The sequence below is a fragment of the Vicugna pacos genome, chromosome X (genome assembly GCF_048564905.1).
Source record: "Vicugna pacos chromosome X, VicPac4, whole genome shotgun sequence".
Taxonomy (NCBI): Eukaryota; Metazoa; Chordata; class Mammalia; order Artiodactyla; family Camelidae; genus Vicugna; species Vicugna pacos.
This window is the reverse complement of record NC_133023.1, coordinates 27,357,913-27,379,773: the sequence shown is the minus strand read 5'-3', so window position 1 is coordinate 27,379,773 and position 21,861 is coordinate 27,357,913. Positions and strand designations below refer to the sequence as shown.

General features: G+C 36.2%; 1 protein-coding gene across 1 annotated transcript in view; it reads right to left on the bottom strand.

Annotated features, from left to right (window-relative positions):
- The window catches only part of LOC102526281 (melanoma-associated antigen B16-like), a 159,993-nt gene that overhangs the window by 6,191 nt on the left and 131,941 nt on the right, over positions 1-21,861 (bottom strand). The window lies entirely within an intron of this gene.

Sequence of the window (21,861 nt, the reverse complement as noted above, 5' to 3'; positions counted from 1 at the left end):
CGATCGCAGCAAACCCTTGGTGAGTTCACTTACTTCAGTTCTTGCAATGCTTGGAATGGGTCGTGCCCAGCCTTAATGGGAAAACGGGAAATTGCAGCAAAGACAGGCAGAAGCCAGGGGGTTGGCTGTCAGAGAAAAGTCACAGTCACTTATTCCTTCATTTAGCCAGGCAGATTTAGCCTCCTTCATACATTCTCTTCTAAAAAGTTTGCTTTTTACAAGGAGGGGCTGAGATGATTATTTCTGAAAGTCCTGATATTTCAAAGTTATTGGACAATGCATATGCAGAAATCACATACAGATGATGAATGTTATCTGTTTGCATTTTTCATACTTCTCGTTTATTTTACTATTCTTATTGTTGTGGCTATGTATTCCAGAGTCCAGTTTGGAACAGTGGAGTGAGCTTGGCTCAAATAATCCTTTCTTGATTTTCCACACTTATCTTGAGTTTGTATACAGGAGAGCCTGCTTGTTAAAATACACAGAGCAATTTCATTTTTTTTTGCTGCCCGTGATTTGGAAAACTATACACAGGATAGTGATTAGTTTTTCCCTGATTATATGGTGCAAATGGCTGCCAAACCTAACCTAATCTAGGTGGCTTGGCTTAGAGTTTCAATTTGTAATTGTCCATTACAATTTCCTATTTCAAATGGGCCTCCTTTGCAATTTATATTTTGCTAAATAATACCTTGCCAATTGTATATTCACAGTTACAGGCGTGATATTTATAATAAATCATTTTTCATAAAAATTCTCACACATATGGTATAATACAAAGAACAGGACAAGGAGCCCTGTTTACCTGACATGCAGTGTAACAATTATCAATAAAAGTAGAAACCCTATCAGTTTAGTATTTTTTGGTCAATATGTTCTTTGGAAAGATTACTCCAGAGGGGATGCTTATACTTCCATTAGTACATATGTAACATGTTTGTGTGTTCCTTTTTGGTGATCTTCATACTCTGATAATTATGATCATTTTACATTCTCCATTATGGGCTGTAGAATGAAAATTGTCTTACTCTTGCAGTTCTTCTAAATTTATTACCAGAAATCTTCTATAGGCAGAAACCTTTCCTTTTCTGCTGTTTGTTTATGCTTAAGTATTGTTATAACATATTTCTAGTGTTCTGTGATAATATCTAAATCTCCTCTAAACCTATATTTTATATATTATTTAACTAATATCACTTATTTGTTTCTTTTGTAACTGACAATACTTATAAAATTATGTTATATAGATATTACATAATAGAAGAAATAACATAAAGGACCAATATGTGTTCTGTGAAGTGGAGAGCCAGCAGAAGTGGTCATTGAAAATATCAATCAATCTGGAGGAGAAAGACTTAAAACTCTAGGGATATCTATCAGGTAAATCATCAGGAGCTGGGGAGAAGAACTTTTTCCTCATGTTCCACACAGTTTTCCTTCTTGGGCCTTCACTTTCAAAAGTGGGAACTGGGACTTAGCTCTAGATGGGAGAATGCTATCTGAGCAAATACTCTATTCATTTTACCTCCTGCTCCATCATCCCCCATGATGACTTGAGTTGGTCTGCCTCTCCAAGAATTATAACCTGGATTATGCTGTTTCAGATCGAGTCACCAGACAATATAATGTTGATTACAGACACACTGAGAAACAGGAGGACATTATTGACTTAGTGCAGTGCCTTCTCAGGGTGTCCATATGTGATGGAAATAGAGTCCCACCTATTCTTCCACCAGGACAGGTGTTCTTCTGGGAGTGATGAAACTGGGAGCTGGGCCTCTGTTCTTCGTTTGCCCAAGTGATAGCGTCCTACAGATTCTGCTGTCTTGCACAGAGACTCTTACAGAGGTTCCTGGCTGGGTTTCAGAGTATTTAAAGGGAAAGGCACAGGTCTCTCTACTCGCTAAAGTCAAGGAGAACCTGAGTGGAGAGAGTGCAGGACTCAGGAAGCCTGAGCTAATTCCACAGGGGGCAGGGAGCTCTTAGTCAACCCAGAGGGAGGAGTGCCTCATCCATAAAGTAAATTATTGCCACATTTGACAAGATGTGTGCTGGAAGTGCCTAAATGAGGATCTTCCACCATTCATTTGTGTGTGTGGAGGGGGCGGGGGGTGGTTCCTGGTTTGAATGACGTTAGACTTAAATGTTACTGTGGACACTAAGGAATAGGTCCACAGAGTCCTAAGCTGAGGGGAACTTGAAAAGGAGAGGCATCTAGATCATCTTGTCAATCATGGTAATCACTAGTCCAGAGGAAGGCACTCAACCATCTCTGCTCCACATATGTCATTCCACCTGCCCTCATCCTTGACAGTCAAGGAACCATTCTACTTACTCATATGTTACATGAATCAATTTTTTTTTGTCAGATGGTAACCACTTTAGGTTTGAAATGTGAAATATAGGAATGAAGAAAGAGAAAAAGGAAGAGTTAATATCTGGGAAAATGTCTGACTATTCTTCATGCATTGGTTTTCTATTGCTGTGTAACAAATTACCTTAACTTAACCAGTTACAAAAAACACATGCAAATTTATTATCTCATGTTTTTGTGGATCAGGAGTCTAAGCATAGCTTAACTGCCTTCTCTGCTTCACAGTCTCTTCTATTTGAAACTTTATTACTGCAACAAAAGACCCAGAATTGCCAAAGTATTACCGAAGAAAAAAGAATGAAGCTAGAGGCATAACCCTTCCAGACTTCAGGCAATACTACAGAGCTACAAAAGTCAAAACAGCATGGTAGTGGCACAAAAATAGACATATGCATCAATAGAACAGAATAGAGAGGCCAGAAATAAACCCACAGACTTTAGGTCAATTAATCTTTGACAAAGGAGGCAAGAATATACAATGGAATAATGACAGTCTCTTCAGCAATTGGTGTTGGGAAAACTGGACAGCTGCATATAAATCAATGAAGTCAGAAAACTCCCTCAGACCATACACAAAAATGAACTCAAAATGGCTTAAAGACTGAAACATCAGACAAGACACTATAAACCTCTTAGAAGAAAACATAGGCAAAACATTCTCTGACATAAATCTTAGCAGTGTTCCCTGAGGGCAGTCCACCCAAGCAATAGAAATAAAAGCAAAAATAAACAAATGGGACCTAATTAAACTTATAAGCTTTTGCACAGAAACGGAAACCATAAGCAAAACAAAAAGACAATGTACAGAATGGCAGAAAATGTCTGCAAAAGATGAGACTGACAAAGCCTTAATTTCCAGAATATATAAATAGCTCATACAACTTAATAACAACAACAAAAATAACCCAGTCCAAAAATGGGCAGAAGAACTAACCAAGCAATTCTCCAATGAAAACATACAAATGGCCAATAGGCACATGAAAAAATGCTCAATATCACTAATTATCAGAGAAACGCAAATCAAAACTACAATGAGGTATCACCTCACACCAGTCAGAATGGCCATCATTCAAAAGTCCATGAATAATAAATCCTGGAGAGGCTGTGGAGAAAATGGGACCTTCCTACACTGTTGGTGGGAATGTAGTTTGGTGTAGCCACTATGGAAAGCAGTATGCAATTCCTCAAAAAACTAAAAATATACTTACCATACAGCCTAGCAATCCCACTCCTGGGCATACATCCAGAGGGAACCTTAATTCAAAAAGATACATGCACCCCAATATTCATAGCAGCACTGTTTACAATAGCCAAGACATGGAAACAACCTAAATGTCCATCGAAAGATGACCGGATAAAGAAGATGTGGTATATTTATACAATGGAATACTACTCAGCCATAAAAAGGAATAAAACTATGCCATTTGCAGCAACATGGATGGACCTGGAGATTTCCATGCTAAGTGAAGCAAGCCAGAAAGACAAAGAAAGATATTATATCACTTAAATGTGAAATCTGAAAAAAAAAAAAAAGAGAGAGAGATAGGCACAAACTTATTTACAAAACAGAAACAGACTCACAGACATAGAAAATAAACTTATGGTTACCAGGGGGAGAAAGAGGGTGGGAAGGGATAAATTGGGAGCTCAAGATTTGCAGATACTGACTACTATATATAAAATTGATAAATAACAAGTTTATACTGTGTAGCACAAGGAACTATATTCAATAGCTTGTAGTAACTGATAATGGAAATGAATATGAAAAGGAATATATGTATGTATATGTATGACTAAACTATTATGCTGTGTACCAGAAACTGATACAACATTATAAACTTGACTATATATTTCAATTAAAAAAAAAGTTTATTACTCCAGAAAGAAACCATGTACCTATAAGCAGTCACTCCCCACTTCCCCCTACCTTCTGGTAAGCAATCACTAATTTACTTTCTGTCTCCTTAAATTTGCCTAATATGGGTATTTCATATAAATACAGTAGTCTTTTGTGAGTGTTTTTTCCACTTAGCATAATGTTGTCAAGATTCATCCATTTTGTGTCAGTACTTCACTCTTTTTTGGTGGCTAAATAATATGCTACTGTAGGATATACATCTGAATTATCCTTGTTTCAGATGTTGGATGTTTGGGTTATTTCACTTTGGAGATAATTTGAATGACACTGCTATGAGCATTCATGTACAAATTTTTGTGTGAATGCATGTTTTCTTTTCTCTTTAAATATAAGTCAGAGTGAAACTGCTGAGTAATACGGTAACAATGCTTTTTGTTTGTTTTTGAGGAACTGTCAGAGTGTAATTTATTTATTTCCTTTGAGTATGTTTGTGTTTGTATTTTTATTTGTGTGCATGAATGTAAAAAGACAAAGAGGTGCTGGCTTCTGCCATTATGGCTGTTATTTTAAGCCAACCAATAGGTGGCGATTTAAGGGACAAAATTCAGAATATTAGAAAGTAGGACTGTTGGGGGGAATGCAATCTGGTGCAGCCACTATGGAAAACAGTATGAAGATTCCTTAGAAAACAAAAAATAGAGTTATTATATGATCCAACAATCCTACTCCTGGGTATATATCCAGAGAAAACTCCAATTCGAAAGGTACATGCACCCCGATCTTCATAGCAGCATTATTTACAACAGCCAAGACAAGCAACCTAAATGTCCATCGATGGATGACTGGATAAAGAAGATGGGATATATATATATATATATATATATATATATATATATACACACACACACACACACACACACAAACACACATATATACACAATGGAATACTACTCAGCCATAAAAAGGAATGAAATAATGCCATTTGCACCAACATAGATGGACCTAGAGATCATCATACTAAATGAAGTAAGTCAGAAAGAGAAAAAATATATATACCATATGATGTCACTTATATGTGGAATCTAAAAAAATGATACAAATGAACTTATTTACAAAACAGAAACAGACTCACAGATATATTAAACAAACTTATGGTTACCAAAGGGGAAAGGGGGGAAGGGATAAATTAGGAGTTTGGGATTAGCAGCTACTAACTACTATGCATAAAACAGATAAACACTAAGTCCTACTGGGAACTATATTCAGTATCTTGTAACAACACTGTAAATCAACTCTACTTCAACTAAAAAAAGAGAGAACAAAATATATTAGAAAGTGGGTAAGGTTCTGAATAATCTACAACTGTATAAGAATGAAATGCCCAATGCTTCATACTTTCTATATCACAAGTTACTTTTAATAAGAAATAGTTCAGCAATGAAAAGTTATTCACAGAAAGTTTCTCTTTAAAACTATGCTGGATCTCTGATACATACATATATATTAAATGTTTAAAATAAGTCATCAAGAAAATATTTCATAAAACTAATGTTTTAAAATGCCTGCACTGAATACTGCTATAAAGCCTGAGATGCTTCTAAAGTAAACATCATATTGTGTATTTTAGTTTGATTTAGAGTGATGTTTCAGTTGATGCCCCAGATAAAAATCTCAGTTGTTGATTAATGCAAAGATGCTCTTCCACTCATATGAGTGAGCCTGTCCTGCTCATAGCTAGTATACAGAGTTGTTGAAAGATTATTTGAAGATTGGGCTCCTTTATTTTTATTATTCTTTCTTCCAGTTTTATTGAGATATAACTGAAATAAAAATGTGCAGATGAAACTATGAGAGAGTATATAGTTAAATACATTACTGAGGCACAATACTTCTCTTTGTGGACCTGTGAAATAAAAGAAACAAATTATCTGGCTCCAGTTCATGAAACATATAATAGTGGGACAGGCATAGGATAACATGTATAGACATTTCTGCTCAATAACAGGAAGAAAATAAAAGATATAAAAGCCTCTGGCCCATAGTGTGTGTTACATACCCTGTTGGGCAAATACTGTGAATTCCCTGATTAGATTTTTTTTTTTTTGGTGGGGGGAGGTAATTAGGTTTATGTATTTATTTAATGGAAGTACTGGGGATTGAACCTGGGACCTTGTGCACACTAAGCAGGCACTGTACTACTGAGCTATAACCTCCCCTGCCAATAGATTTAAATGCCTTCAAACAACTTTCCAAAGGCTACTCTCTGAGTTCTTGTTTGTCCTTGGAATCATCCTTCCTTTATTATGGAAAGCAGGAAATGTTTACCACTGAGTATGCAAAACAATTACTTTGCAAACTGTGATCAAATGTATTTAGAAAAGGGCCCAAAACACCCATGTTACTTTTGTCAGTTTAGTTCACCTAGGATTCAAGAGTAAAAGGGAAAACCCATTTTGCAATCCAGGCTGTAGTCTCTCAATTGTGAGACACCATGTGAGTGATCTGTTCTCTGCTGAACACTTCGACACATTTGATTTTCCCACTGCAAAGCTAATTTAAACTTAATTCTCACTGAAGAACATGCGGTTTATTAAGTGAGCAAAAGGCCATGCCTTTGGGACATTTATAGGTGACTATTCTCACTTGGACTCGTGCCTCTTTACTCCTTTTTAACTGTCACTCTGGTTTACCATGCTATCTCAGATATGTTCAACTTCTAGACACAAAAATCTGAGCAACCTGAGCAATAGCACTGAGTCTTCAAAAGAGCAGATGCTCAGTATTTTGGAAATAAATGGGCCAATGAGCCTGGTATCTAATTGATTAAGATGTAATTTCTCTGACATGCTTCATTAGCTAAGCAAGTACAGATAGACAGGTATCTTTGATGTTACAAAAGGACACAGTAAAAAGTATTAGGAAATAAAAGAAATTACCATCTTTTAATTATAATAATTTCTTGAGGCAAAAAAACTGAGGCAAACAGTATTACTACTGAGTTCTTTCCAATTTCCAAAGAAACATGGATTGCAATACCAAGTTGGTTTTGTTCTGGATTGCAAACATTGTTTTACAGAGTAGCTAAACTCCTATCTTAAACTTGATACAAAGCAGTAAATATATCATCAAAATTATTCATAAAGAGAGATTCTAAAGCTATGTAAACCTTCTAATAAAAGAAACAGCATTCTAAAAATAATGAAAAAAGAAAAAAGAAAAAAGGAAGGAAGCGAGGGAGGGAGGACAGGAGAAAGAAAGGAAGAATGAATGGGTAAGGGAGGGAGATGGGGAGAAAGGAAAGAGACAAAGGAGAAAGTGAAGATAAAGAAAAAGAAGGAGGGAGAAACAAAGGAAGAAAAGAAGGAAGGAAGGACTGAAAAAATTCAAGTAACCAGGAACACAAACATGATACATACTTTTTCCCTCCACTTCTACCCTGGACCTCAATTACTCAGAACACTGTCATCTTCAAAATAGTGAAAAATCTGCCTCAGAGAAGGTGTTGAACTTGGCCCTGTAACATGCACTGGCTACAATAGTAGAACTACCCCTGGCTGCAATTCTGGATTGGGATTTCCCTCCTTCATGTCTTCATACCAGGAAAGGAGGGCACTGGGGACTATAACATGTGTTCTACTGCAGGATTTTCCAAAAGCCACCTTCTTATTTACAAGGTCTCCCCACAAGCACTCATTTTCAGGCAGGGCTTATAAGGTGTATGAATTTTCCCTTCCTGGCTCCTTTGGCACCTTCATTGCTTCTTGTGCATGATAAAGCTGCAGCAGTACTCATGGTAGCTGGGACTCACCAAGGGTCCTGGAGTGTCCCTCAAAGAGGCAAGCCTGGGGAATACTCGTGAAAGGAGGAGGGAAGGAGTGGGACTCTTCTTCAGCTACAATAGTAGCCTGAAAACCCCCAGACCCTACCTTCACTTCAGCTGTATGTAGCCAGAGCAGCCTACAGCCTCTCCAGACTGACAGCAGGGGCAGCTTTCTGCTCAAAGCTGTCCATGTTCTGGGGAACGTAGTTCTTTCAGATTTCTTGCCTAGTAGTTTATATCTGTATTTGGATTTCTGTCTTGTTGATTATAAGCTCTGTGGATAATATTACCTCCCTGCTCTGAGATTTTTGCCCACGTCTTTCACAGAATGGGACAGGGTCCCAGCCATAATGGAAAAGTTGCAGCACCAGGCAGACGCCCTAGAACAGAGGGTGGGCTGTGGAGAAAAAAACGCACAAATCTATCCCTTCTGTTTACCCTGCAGAATTAGTACCTAAAGGACCCTCTGTTCTTAAAGATGTACTTACTACATGGAAGAGTCTGATACACAAAATTTTGTGAGCCCCTAAATTTGTGACATTATCTAACATTGCATTGTCCACTATAGTGAATTATTTTCCATCATTTATCATAAGAATATATATGTATATATAATATATATTAAAATATTAAGCAATATCTACCAAGAGTTTGTGTGTGTGTGCACGTATTACCTGAGTTTCATGAAAAAATACCTAGCTGAACTATATGTGATTCGCTCTGATATTCTCTCTTCTATTTCTAGTCCATTCTTTAGATGCTATTAAAACACTACTAATAAAAGGCCAGCTCTCATTCACTTTAGGGGCTTCGGGTCATTGTTACAGCACCTGGAGTCATACTGCCTCAAGTAACTCAAACTTCTATGCTTCCTTGAAATGATCCCACTGATAGCTGATGGCAGCTGTGGTTCAAGGTGCCACCCCAGATTGCTGCGGTGAAGCAACAGACATCTGTTCTACCAAGGCACACTTGGAATAACTAAGGGGGAAGTTTAAAATGTTCCCTCTAATCTATCTTGTCATCTCTCTTCTACTATAGATCACAGACTTCTGGCAACTTCATGCATGCCCCGCCCTTCCACTGTGAAAAGTACTTATACCTGACTTTAACCCATAAAATCAAACATCTCTATATTAGACTCAATCAAAGTTAAAATATTTTTGCTCTGTGAAAAACACATAAGAAAAGGAAATTACATACATGACTGGGATATAAATTTGCAAGTCACATATCTGAAAAACGACTTGCTCCTTAAAGAAAAAAGAACTCTCTAAACTCAAAAGCAATAAATAGAGTAGTGAGAGAAAACTGGCCTAAAACTTGAACACATGCTTTACCAAAGAGGACGTATGAGTACCAGATAAGCAGGTGAAAACCTGAAAACACATTAAGCATCATTATCCTTTACGGAAATGGAAATTTAAACTATTGAGATGCCACTACATGTCTACTACAATGGTTTTTTTAAAAAAGTACGGGGCAAAACAAAAAAAAAAACAAAACAAAAAAACCCCCGTCCTGGTGTGGATGTGGAGCAACTATACCTCTCACACGTTGATTATGGAAATGGGAGATGGCCCAGGCTATCTGGATAACCAATGGGAATTTTGTAACAAAGTTAATTTATACTTATGCTTGAGTAAGTCTCTACTATATGTTTTTGTTGAGAAATAAAAACTTACACTTATACAAAAAAACTGCAACTGAATGTTTATAGATGCTTTATTTGTAATAACCCCAAATTAGAAGCAAACCAAATGCCCTTCAATGAGGGATTGATTAGAAAAACTGATCCATACAATAGAATGATGGAATATTAGACTGCAGTAAAAAAGAAACAAGTATACATGTTACAACTGGGATCAATCTCAAGGTCATAATGCTGAGTGAAAAAAAGTCAATCTTAAAGGTCAACATTATCTACTCTTTAATTCCCTTCATATAAAATTCTCAAAAGGGCAAAGTGATATAGGTACATGTGTTTATGTGTTTGCCAGTCTTTTGATCCAAACTTTAATGCGTTTGAAATGTGTCCTTTTGACACATTTGCATGCTTCAGTTATTCAGATTTTATTTATGACTTACATAACTTCTACTTCTGCTGAAGATGGAGTAACTGGGACTGGATTTACCCACCCACTTGTCTGAAACAACTAAAAAAGTAAATAAAATACGTGGCAACACTATTCAACATACTAGACATCAGACCATAAAAAACAGTGATCACTGAGAGGTGGGAAAGAATGAACATGAGCCTGTAATTGCCCAAGGGTGCTGCCTGGAGCCCAAGTGGAGCCTGTGGTCTCTCTGAGTGGATAAGAGGAAGCTGAGAGCCAGGAGAAGACAAGGCAGCTAGGGTTCTTAAGAGGCAGGACCAGAGAGGAGAGAGCTGCACAGAGAAAGAACTGTGAAGCCCACACAGGGCTGGGAGTACTTCCTGTCAGAGTGATAAAGCATATCGTTCATGGGACACCAGTGAGAGTACTCAGAAATCTTTTGTCTCAGTAGTGAGGTGAGGTAAGCCATAGTTCATGCTGTTCTAGTCTTAAGTAACAAGAGTCGGAAATCAAGAACTCACAGGATTATTTTGTTTCTAAGTAACTTAATATCGTTACCAAACAGAGCTTGAGGATATTGATACATTAAAATTTTTACAAAGCTCTGTATTTTTCTGGACAAGTGTGAACAAGGCAAAAATCACAATTTCACAATGTCTGTCATCCAATCACATATCACCAGGCATGCAGAGAAGCAGGAATATAGAACCAATAATTAGGAGAAAATTGAGCAATCAAAACTGACCTGGAAATGATACAGACAATAAAATGCATAAGCAAGGCCATGCAAACAGCTATAACTATATTTCATAAGTTCAATAAATAACATAAAAATCAAATGGGTTATAAAAGATATGAAAAGAGTCAAAATGAACCTGAAGGGGTAAAACTACAATGTTTGAGATAAAAGTAGACATTGGTTTAGATGTTGAAACAATAAAAAGGATTAGTGAACCAATGTATGTGAGAAATATCACAACATATTTTTATAGTGGATCTATGTATGAAAAAAGAATAGTGGAAATCAGCTTTAAATTAATATACATCAGACGTTAAATGTGTTCACCTTTGAGGAAGGAGCAGAATTTTTGAGTTGTAAAGGGGACAAATGAAATTTCTAGGTACTGTTAGAATTTCTTGCAACAAAAAAATATGCACAGTTACGTTAATAATTAAAACATTTAAATAAGCTGAACACCACAAAGAGTAGCTGTGTTTTAACCAGAAAAAGCTAAAGGATATGACGAAGTTTGAACTATAAACAGCTTTTAATATAACAATAATGTATTTCTCCATGTGGATTGGTAGACATTCTGTACTAAGAGTGAAGAAAGGAGAGTGATTCAGGGGGTGTTCATGAGCAGGTTACTACAGTGGGCAACTGGGATTAATCCCACTGTGGACCTCTGGAATAATTCACCTCAGAGTTATTCCAACCAAGGGGCAAGGAAGGTGGGTTATTTTTCCACCAATTTCCACCCGTCATTAGTTGAGGACGGCTCCTGCAGGCTGTAACTGCTATTTCTGGCCTGACGCATGTGAGGGCTAGCATCTTCCTGTGACCAGAAAAAGCCCTCAAGGAGGATGGAGCAGTTTTTCATAAAACCACTGACCTACAGAGAAGACTGAAATGTGAAGGGGACCTGGCAGGGCATGGAGGACATCTGCTGCAGTGCAGAGTTGGAAAGGACTTTGAGAAAACATGTCCTTAAAAGAGAATGACGTTATGGTTGCCCAGTGTGGCCAGGAAAATTTCCAAGGTTTGAAGGATCAAAAAAGTTTCCACCTTTATTATTTTACATCTGAGGGGATGTGGATACTGGGTGATCAATCTCTTAACTCAGAAGCAGCTTCTTATTTATAATACATGATAATACTCCTAATTTATGTTTATTATGTGAATCAATTAAATTATTTTGGATTCTAAGGGAAGAAACATTATTTTATCAATAGATCTTCAAAAACAGAACCACCTTTTCCATGACTTTCACTATTATGACGGATTTCTTTAAAGATTTGTAAAGGAGGGGCCTGGCACAGTGCATTCCTTAGGGTCTTGGCTCATGAACATTTCATGAGTTGGAAAATTGTACACTTAAGAATGTCCTTGGCTTTCACTTTCAGACTCCATATCATTAGGAAACGAACATTGTTAGGGAAAAGAAAATAGTATATATAGCATAAAGTGTTGACAGAAACTTTATACTTGGACTTGTGCATTTCTATTTTTGTATACAATGAAATAGCTAGTGATTCTTTGTGTTCGGTAACAATTAATGTTGAGTTGTTTAAATTTCCTATTCTAAACATTTCATTGTATTTAATTTATATTTCTTATTCTAAAGGTTTTTATTTCAATCTGGTCATGCACAAGAAAAATCAGGCTTTTTTTTTTCTGGATTTCTGTTAATAAAACAACACATTTTGGTCAAATAATTCTTTCTCCTGATTTGCTCTAATGAGATTTCCACAACTCAAACACTTCTCTGAGAATGAAAGTAATCAATGAAAAAAGATGATAAAGTGTGCCTGGAGTCCTTTTTTGCCAAGAGAAAATTATATTTTAAAATTATATTTGTACTTGAGTAGGATGGAATAAAAATAGCAATATTCTGACAGTCTTTGAGAATAACTAGTTTGCCCTGTAGATAAGCTGAGAGTCTTGGGGCTCTGGTTAGATAAACTATGGATTTCAACTGTGATCCATTGCCAACATGTGTTATATTATACATTATAATATGAAATATACATATAGTAGCATATAACATATATATTTTATAATTGAATGTGCTATGTAATATATAATCAATATGTATAATGTAATTAATTTGTGACATAAGGTATACTATATACATAAAACATAAACACATACAAATCCTCAATTTGTTTTACAAAGGATTCAAAGCAGTTAATATTCTTGTAGGAGTGATGGGTTTTCTTGACATGTAGACTTCACTGCACTTGAAAACAAAGTTGCCATCTTTAAAATATGATGTGTTAAATGTTTCTCACAGCAGTGAATTATCAGATCCATTTACTTTCATTGATATGTTACTTGTCTGGTTGGTATGTTTGACTTTTTTCGGAGTTTTCTGGAGAATTTCCTTACGTAGAACTAGGCCATAGGGACATTTTTTATCATTTGTTGTTGTTTGTTGATTACTTACATATATTGGGAATAAATGGAAAGAAAAGTACAATAGTGAATTTTATATTATGCTTTTATACTATTCTACCTTAGGATTGAGGAGGTTTTTATAACTATGCTCTGATTTCATTAAGATTACAAAAATGGAAACCTTCAGAGAAGAGTGACATGGCTTGCAAGGAAAAGACCAGCATAGATAAGTGAAACAAAGGAGAGCCTGCCCAACCAGCCTGGGGCTTTGAAGAAATAGCAAAGCTTTCCATGGATAAACAGCAGGATAACAAGAAAGTCTTCAGTAGAGCAAGATAATTTTTTATAGTGATGTTGTCCAGCTCTTATACTTTCTACCCTTTTTAGCAACATGCCCTGCTCCCTGTGGTAACTTTCACGTTCCTTAAAGGAAAGGCTCATTATTCAGTAATCTAAGACATGCAGATAGTCTACAATAGAGATTTAGATTTAAAGAAAACTAGAAAGTGAACAAAGCACTTTTTATGACAAAATTTATATGCTTCATTCTCTGTTATCCAAGATTGAACATATTTCAGCTCAGCAGCTTAGGTGGGATTAAAAAATATGCATGTTTCTGAGTGCTTCAGGATGGTAAATAACAGTTACTTAAATGGAGGAGGCTTATTGGCTTCTTGCCATAAATTCTTTGACAGTTTCCTTGCTCAGTATAGAATTAGATAGTAAAAAATTTAAAAAACTATCAAGAAGGAAGAAACTTTATTTGAGTATCCCTGGTTATATACTGGCTATAAATTATGCATTAGTTTAGATATATTTTCAGGAAAGAATACATACACTCATGCCTGCAGAGACTGGACATCCTATGAGTAGTTTAGAAATGGGATTTGAAGACAGAATTTCTCCATAAAAAAATTAATAGCATACTATAATAAAAAAAATCATTAAATTGTTCTTGTCTCCTGCTCTCAGTTGGATTAAACCAATGTCTTAAATTATTTATGTGCTCTCTTCAAAAGTATAATTTACATAGATATAACAGGGAAAATAAGAGTCTGGAGTGGAGGAAAAATAAAATCTCCTAAGATATTATGATGAAGATAAAATATGACAGAGGCAGGGGTCAGAGAGATCAATGCAGAAGACACTGGGAAATTGCAGAAAGGATTTATCTTACAGATGCTGAAGGAACCCTTTGGGCCATGGTCCAGTTAGAAAATTGTATGATAAAGATCGGACCAGGGGTAGAAATATCTGAATGTAGTGCTAAAATGCTGAAAATTATTCATTCATTCATTCATTCACTAAGTTATTTATTCATTCATTGTTAGTGTTGGTGGGTCCTTACATGTGCCAGAGTCTGTGTTTGGAACTAGATATGACAAAATGTACAATGAACACAAACAGTGGGAGTCAAAAATTGTGTTTGAGAAAACAATAATTGCCAAGATTTTGCTGCATAGAAGGGAGAATAAAAAAAGATATATTAAAATTTGAGCATTTTCAAGAAACTAAATGATACAATTATGACAGCTTAATCCAGGAACAATAAAGGTAGGAAATGATTCTCAATACTGTAAGAGAGATTCTCTTTAGGAAAAGGAGGAACTAAAAACTGAAGATGGTGAACTGAGAGATGTGCATTTTGAAATTAGGTCGGAGAATATGAAGAAACTCAAAGAGTGTGATTTTGAAAAGAAAAGATCATATTCGGTGAGGAACGAAACATAATTTGGAATTTTCAAAAAATCCTTTTAGTGTACCTACCCAATAATATTTCCTATTTTTTCTATTCAACAGAAATATGTTTATCTTATCTGACTACATTTAACTGTATGTTTATTTTTAAACACAGGGCAATATCATGGCATGCTGAATTTCATAACACCATACATTTTTCTTTAAAATGAAATGCACTCACTGAAGCAGAGTTTGAGTACGGTGCTCACGTTCAGTGTTTCCTGTCCTATTCTAGTTGGATGAAATTGAACACAGGCAAGTCTACTCAGGAATTTTGGTTAAAGGTAAATTGTTTAATTAAGAGTAATTATATGCAAAAAACCCCAATATACTTAAAATAATATTCCACAGTAAGTATAACATTTTGCCCAACAAAAGCAGATAAAATAACAATTTTCAAATTAACAGGTCATTAATCTTGACCTTATGAGAGAGCAAAGTAATTTATTTCAAAGACAGTTGAACCTAATATGTGAAACCTAATAAAGTTGAAATATTATTAATGAAATTGTTCTAATTTTAAATGTGGGTCAAGTTTATAATGTAATGAGAGAGGAAACAAGGAGAATATTAACTTCATAAAAACTAACAGCAGGAAGTTTCCTTTGCTTAGCAGCAGCGTAAGTAGGCAAAGGTTCCTACCCTAGCACCAGCACTTACTATCCCTGGGACAAGTCAGTTCTCTCATTTGGGGACAAGGATTGTTCAATGAAGAACATGTGATGAATATTTAATGTGCTTAAGCCAGTGCCCGGAACATGATAAATACTAATTAAATGTTATCATTGTTGTTGCTACTGTTATTAATCTATCAGAGAGAAAAGGAAACCCCTAACCATATAAAAAAGGATACCATGCTGTACTTGATTTATCACAAAGATTTCAGAGCACTGACTTTGGAGTTAAATACTAGTTATATATTTTGAAACAATCTACTTGCCCTCTCTCAGCCTCAGTTTCATAGGTTACTTTTTCCCCAGGCATCAACGGTTGAGTTGATTTAGAATATTCCAATAGTACGTGCAAATTTTTATCTTATTTTAAGTAAAGAAATATAACAACTGCTTCTCAGGGATGCTAATATTCCAATAAAGACACCACTAAATTGCTAAATAGAGAATGCAAGGGCCGAACTTTACCAATTCTCTTCCTGTTAACCAACATTACACCTGGCCTTAAGTAGGTATCTGCTTATACAGTGTGGTATCAGTGCTGCCAAAATGTCTCTGTATAAATCTGTTTCTCCACCAAACTTCAGCTGATCTTAAAATGTATGTGTTTCCTTTGCATTAAAGCACTGATGGCTTCAGAAGAAAGAAAGTTGGTTAGATGATATGAGTAATGCAACAAACAAACATAATCTAGAAAGGGCCTTAGGGATTGAGATCAAAGGCTGGTGAAAGTTAATGGAGTCAAACCTGTAATGTAAGAAGCACACAACTAGCAGCAATTCTGGGATCCTGGTGAGTGCTCTCTCTTCATCTCCACGTGCCTGAATATTTGTTAAACTCCAAATGTTGTTTTTATGCACCAGAATAAGTAGCCAAGAATCTTTCAGAGCATTGTTCTGTCCACTTCAGAATCTGCTCACTAGAGAGAGGCAAGTCTCACAGGACTGATAAATGTTGAAACTCCATAAGACAATGAATCACTTTTGGCTAGAATATTGAGGAAAGGCAATCTAAAGAAGCTAGCATTGTAACTGAGGCTAAGAGAATGAGGAGTATATTTACATGTAAATTTAGAGGCAGTTTTCAATTCAAACAAAGTGGATGACAAAGCAAATTCTCAGAATATGGAATTTTCCAAATTAACTGGGACACTGGGCCTCTGGGAAATGTTGGGAGTTGAGGCTGTGAAGGTAGACTTGTGTCAGTGAGGTTTTGCATCATTCACTAAGTAGTGGGGAGTCATGGGAAATTTTTATGTGAAGGTATAACCTAAAAATAGTTCTTTGGAAAATTAATATAGCAGTCTAACATTAGAGAGAAACTATTTGGGGTTTATGGAATCAATTTGGTAGATGTCTGCAGTAGTCTAGCCATGAAGTCACAAAGTCATAGATAAGAGTAGTAAGGATGAATATGGATAAATTGGGGCAGAGGCAAAATTAAAAAAAAAAAGTATATTTGGTAAGACTTGTATGCCAAGCCAGCCTATCGACACTACTTCAATTATGAAGACTCTCAAAATGACTCACACCAAGTTCATTTTACTCTCACATAAGTTCAATAAACTTATTGTATCCTCAATAAATTGGATTGAGGATACAAATATGAGTATAAATATTTCCTCAAGGTTTTCATAGTTTCTCAGAGGTCCACCAGACTGGAGGCCAAAGCAACCCACGTTGAGTGAGATCAGGTCTAGTCTTTGTGTTTGTGAGAGGAATTTGTTGGCTGTTCAAATCAACTGTCCAAAGTTGAGGCCAGGTAAACATTAACAAAAGCGCGCTTATCTGTAATTACTACAGAGAAGAGGCAGTGAAACCAAAATCAATATGATGAGAAGAGATGAGGCTTAGGAATTAAAGGGCTCAGGGAAAGATACGAAAAGCCCTTTGGAAAGTGTCATGTTAGCACAATGTGTGATTAAAAATATGGCTAAGCAGGGGTGAAAAGGGCAGTGAGAGCACACAAAATTTTAGGGCTAACCCTATCTGTGACTTTCGTACCATTTTGTAGGAATTATGAAAAATCAATGGGGATGGTAACCTAGACTATGATCTGGATAACTTCCATGGCATCACTGAAGGAGATCAAATATGTAAGGGATTTAAGGGACGTTTCAAAATAGTTGGCCATGAGATCCATGCCAATTATCAAGGTGACTGCCAGAGAATTTTACTACTACATTAGCTTAAATTTCCAAGGATGATGGCAAGAGATAAGCTAAGGAAAATACTGATTCTGGGATTGGATTTTATATTTTAAAAAATGAATGATAGAGAAGTAAACAGATGACAAAGAGAGGAGTAATCTCAGATTATGATTTTCTAAAGTCTCTGACAAATGATGGTGGAAGAATAATGGTCTAAAATTATCTGTGAGGTTTCATCCATATCCTGTTTGCCTTCTTCTGAGTCTGGAGGAGCAGACAACAGACTGGATTTTGGTGCTGACTGAGGAAATAGTTGAGGAAATACCAGATCAAGCTTAAATGGGAAGATATGGGTGAGTCTGAACACAGTTACAAGGTATAGTGAGTGGGATGAAGAGGAAGGTATGAGAACACTGGGGAAGTGAACTAAGTAAGAATGAGAGAAACAAAGATTGTTTGATGGGAGAGTCCACACCTAGCACAAAAGGTGGAGAAAACCAGAGTAAAGAAGGAAGCGCAAAGACAGTAGACTGAATTTAAAGACTATTAGCAAGCAGAAAGGAAATTTTAAAAAGGCATAAACTTGGCATAAAGTTGGAGCTCTGCTTGACTCCATGATTCACTCCCACTGTAACAAAACACACTGTGATGGAAGTGTCCACTGGCTCATTCCTCAGCTTCTAGTGTGCTTGATATCAAACGTCACCACAATAGTCATTAGCATCTTCTGAAATCTTCTCATCACTTTTAAGAACTCTGCCTTACCAAGTCCATTAAGAATTCACCATGTATTACAGTAACCCTATTCCAAATATTCCAATGAAATAGTATTTTTCACCATTTTTGCATGTAATCTGGGAGATGAAAATTGATTAAATTAATCTACATTTCAATTTTAACTTTAATCATCAAATGACAGCTCTACAATTTAATTCTTTTTTTGTAAAGAGCCACATGACCCTCAGAATTGGCATGGCTATTTTTAGACATAACAAAATGAATGGGAACCATAGTGAATGAACCTCAGTATTCTACTGTATATAAGGCAGCAAGGTCTGCTACTTAGGAGAAGGAACATATGAGGCACACTGAACTGTGGAACATTATTGAATTAGGAATGTTTATGACAACCTTGAAAGAAACTCCTGGGCTAGGAGTTATTGAAATGAATAGAGGAATTAAATAATTGGATTTCATATGCTCTTCCTCTGTATAACCTTGTTTGTATTGGTCTTATCAGCAACTGCGAGGCTGTACATTTCAAGACATATTTACAATAAGCAAATACGTGCTCTTTTAACACAATCGTATGGAAAATTTTAGAAGGAATTGAGGGAACTAAAGGCAAATCAGCATGCAATGTGAAGAGAGGGTGGATTAGGGTAAATGCTGGTGGTTACATAAGAGGTTTTGCAGGCCTCATTATTTTGAAAAATATTTGCAAAACATGTTTACGATAGCTGTGCCCAGAATTTTCCCTTAGAGTTGAATTAATGTTGCCATTATGCTCAGGAAAAATTGATCTAGTCAAGGAAAGGCTAATTCCATTTTTTTTATTGATATTACTATTGGAAGCCTTGTACGTGTTTTTAAACACCGTAAGTGTAATTGTTTTTGAACAGCTGTTAACTAATCTGAAATAATATAAGGAAAATGGCACTATAAATTTTTCACACATATATGAAATTTTCCCTATTCATACTGGTCAAAGATGTGCATCAGCTTGTGTGTGTGTGAGCAGTCTTTTAAAAAAGTGCTTAATTTCAATTCTGTTCTTAAGTATACAACAATTATTTACTAAGGACCTACAATTAGGAAATGCTTGATAAACACAGTAGTTATAAACAAGGCTGGCATTCAACCAATTACACTCTGTTTGTTAAAATGGTCTAACAGTGGCTTTTAATATAGTGTAACCCTTGCTAGTTTAACCACTATATCCCCTCCTCCAGACCCTCCTGGACCTCCCAATAATTCAGTGACAGCTAAGTAGTTAACACATAGTACCTCGAGGAATCTTAAAACCTTGATCAGGCATCTTTTCAGACTGGTAAGAACTCTAATCCATGCTTGTTAATTACATTTTATATTACCACTGGACACACAGATAGATATGATATGGCTTCTACCTCCCAGGGATTCGTATCTGGTGGTGGAAATATATATCCATAAATCATCTCAATTCAAGGTACACTCTGATATATTGAAATTTTAAACACAATGCTGGGAAGCATGGTGGAAAGAGATTAATCACAAGAGTGAGTGTCAGAGAGGGCTTCTTAAGAGATACTATGCTTTATCTGGACCTTGAAGGATGAGCCAATAGGAGCAGAGGAGGGCATTTTAGCAAATGAAACAATCTTATTGTAGAATAAGACAATTTCTGTTACAATCACTGAGAAGACAATTTGTGTAAATGATGAACAGAGGGGTGGGTCTGGAGTGCATATGTGGAGCGAATGCAGAGTGACATACAGGTAGGAATACAAGTAGAATTTGCAGGGCAGTTTTGTTTTACTTCTTATTGCAGTGGGACCCATTGAAGATTCTGGAAGACACAAAAGCCAAGAGTCAATAGATTTAGAAAGAGAAATCTAGAGGTAATATATAAAACACGCAGACAGGGACAGATAGGGCAGCTAGATCTGCTAGATCATTTAGAGGCCTTTGGCAATAATTTAAATCAGGTAACAATAATTTTTTTCTGTAAAGGTCCAGATAGTAAGTATTTTATGCTTGCGGAACATCTGGCTTCTAATGCAACTACTGAACTCTGCTGTTACAGTGTGAAAGCAGCTATAGATCATAAATGAACATGAGTGGCTATGTTTCAATATTTACAAAAATAGGTGGCAGGTCAGATGTGGCACATAGGCCTGTTGACCCCTGTCCTAGATCACTGGTTATCAATCTAAGTATCTTATTTTGGTTTCCTCATAAAGCAAACTCTGAAACAACAATCAGAATGCAAATAGTTTTTCTGAAAGGTAAAATCAGGAAACACTCTGAAGTAGGAAATTAAGACACTGAAGAGTGAAAGCCAATAAAGGGGAGAATTACAAACCGACTGCTACTGAAACCTGGGGTACCTCACTGAGGACCTTTTTAGACTATGTAGAATACCCTTATGTAGAACTGTCACACCACAGGGTGAGGAAGCTGGGTATGTATTCAATGTATCTCATACCCCATTATTTGAGGGACACTCTTGAGACACTATCTCCCAGATATTTCTGACATAAACAGGCTAAGTATGCTCCCTTGATAAACAATGCATTCATGCAGAGATGCAGGAAGACATTAGTGTGTGCGGGAACCATTATAAAGGGTTTATGGGCTAGGAACAGTACAGTCGCCCCTTGGTATCTGCAAGGGATTGGTTCCAGGACACCCATGGATACCAAAATCCTTGGCTGGTCAAGTCTCCTATATAAAATGGCATAATATTTGCATCTAACCTATACATATCCTCCCACTTACTTTAAATCACCTCTAGATTACTTATAATACCTAATAAAATGTACATGCTATATAAATAGTTATATATATAACATAAATGCTATGTAAATAATTGCAGGCCTGTGGCAAATTCAAATTTTGCTTTTAGGAACTTTTTGGATTTTTTTAAAAAATATTTTTGATCCACGGTTGGTTGAATGCACGGATGCAGAACCCAAGGATGCAGAACCCATGAACACGGACCACCAACTATATATGCTTCAGTGGGTATGATGTCATATGGGTGAGTAGGGAAATTTTTAAGAAAAGGGTGAAGTTGAAATGTACGCCTTCAGTGAGCTCCAATCAAAATCCATGTGTCTGTGGGAGCAATGTTTATTTTAAAGCCCACTCCGCAAGGAATAAAAATAAAGAGTAACTATTCAAAGTGAAAATTAATGGTAGACCGAACTAGATCAGTGAGAAAAAGGAAGACAGTTTCAACAGAAATGAAAAGGTAAAACGGTTCTGTCACAGGTTGGGTTTCATAGGAAGAAATCTTGAAGACAGAATGTAGCATGCAAGAGTTTATTAGTAACTGCTATTATATCAACAACTGTGTATGCATTG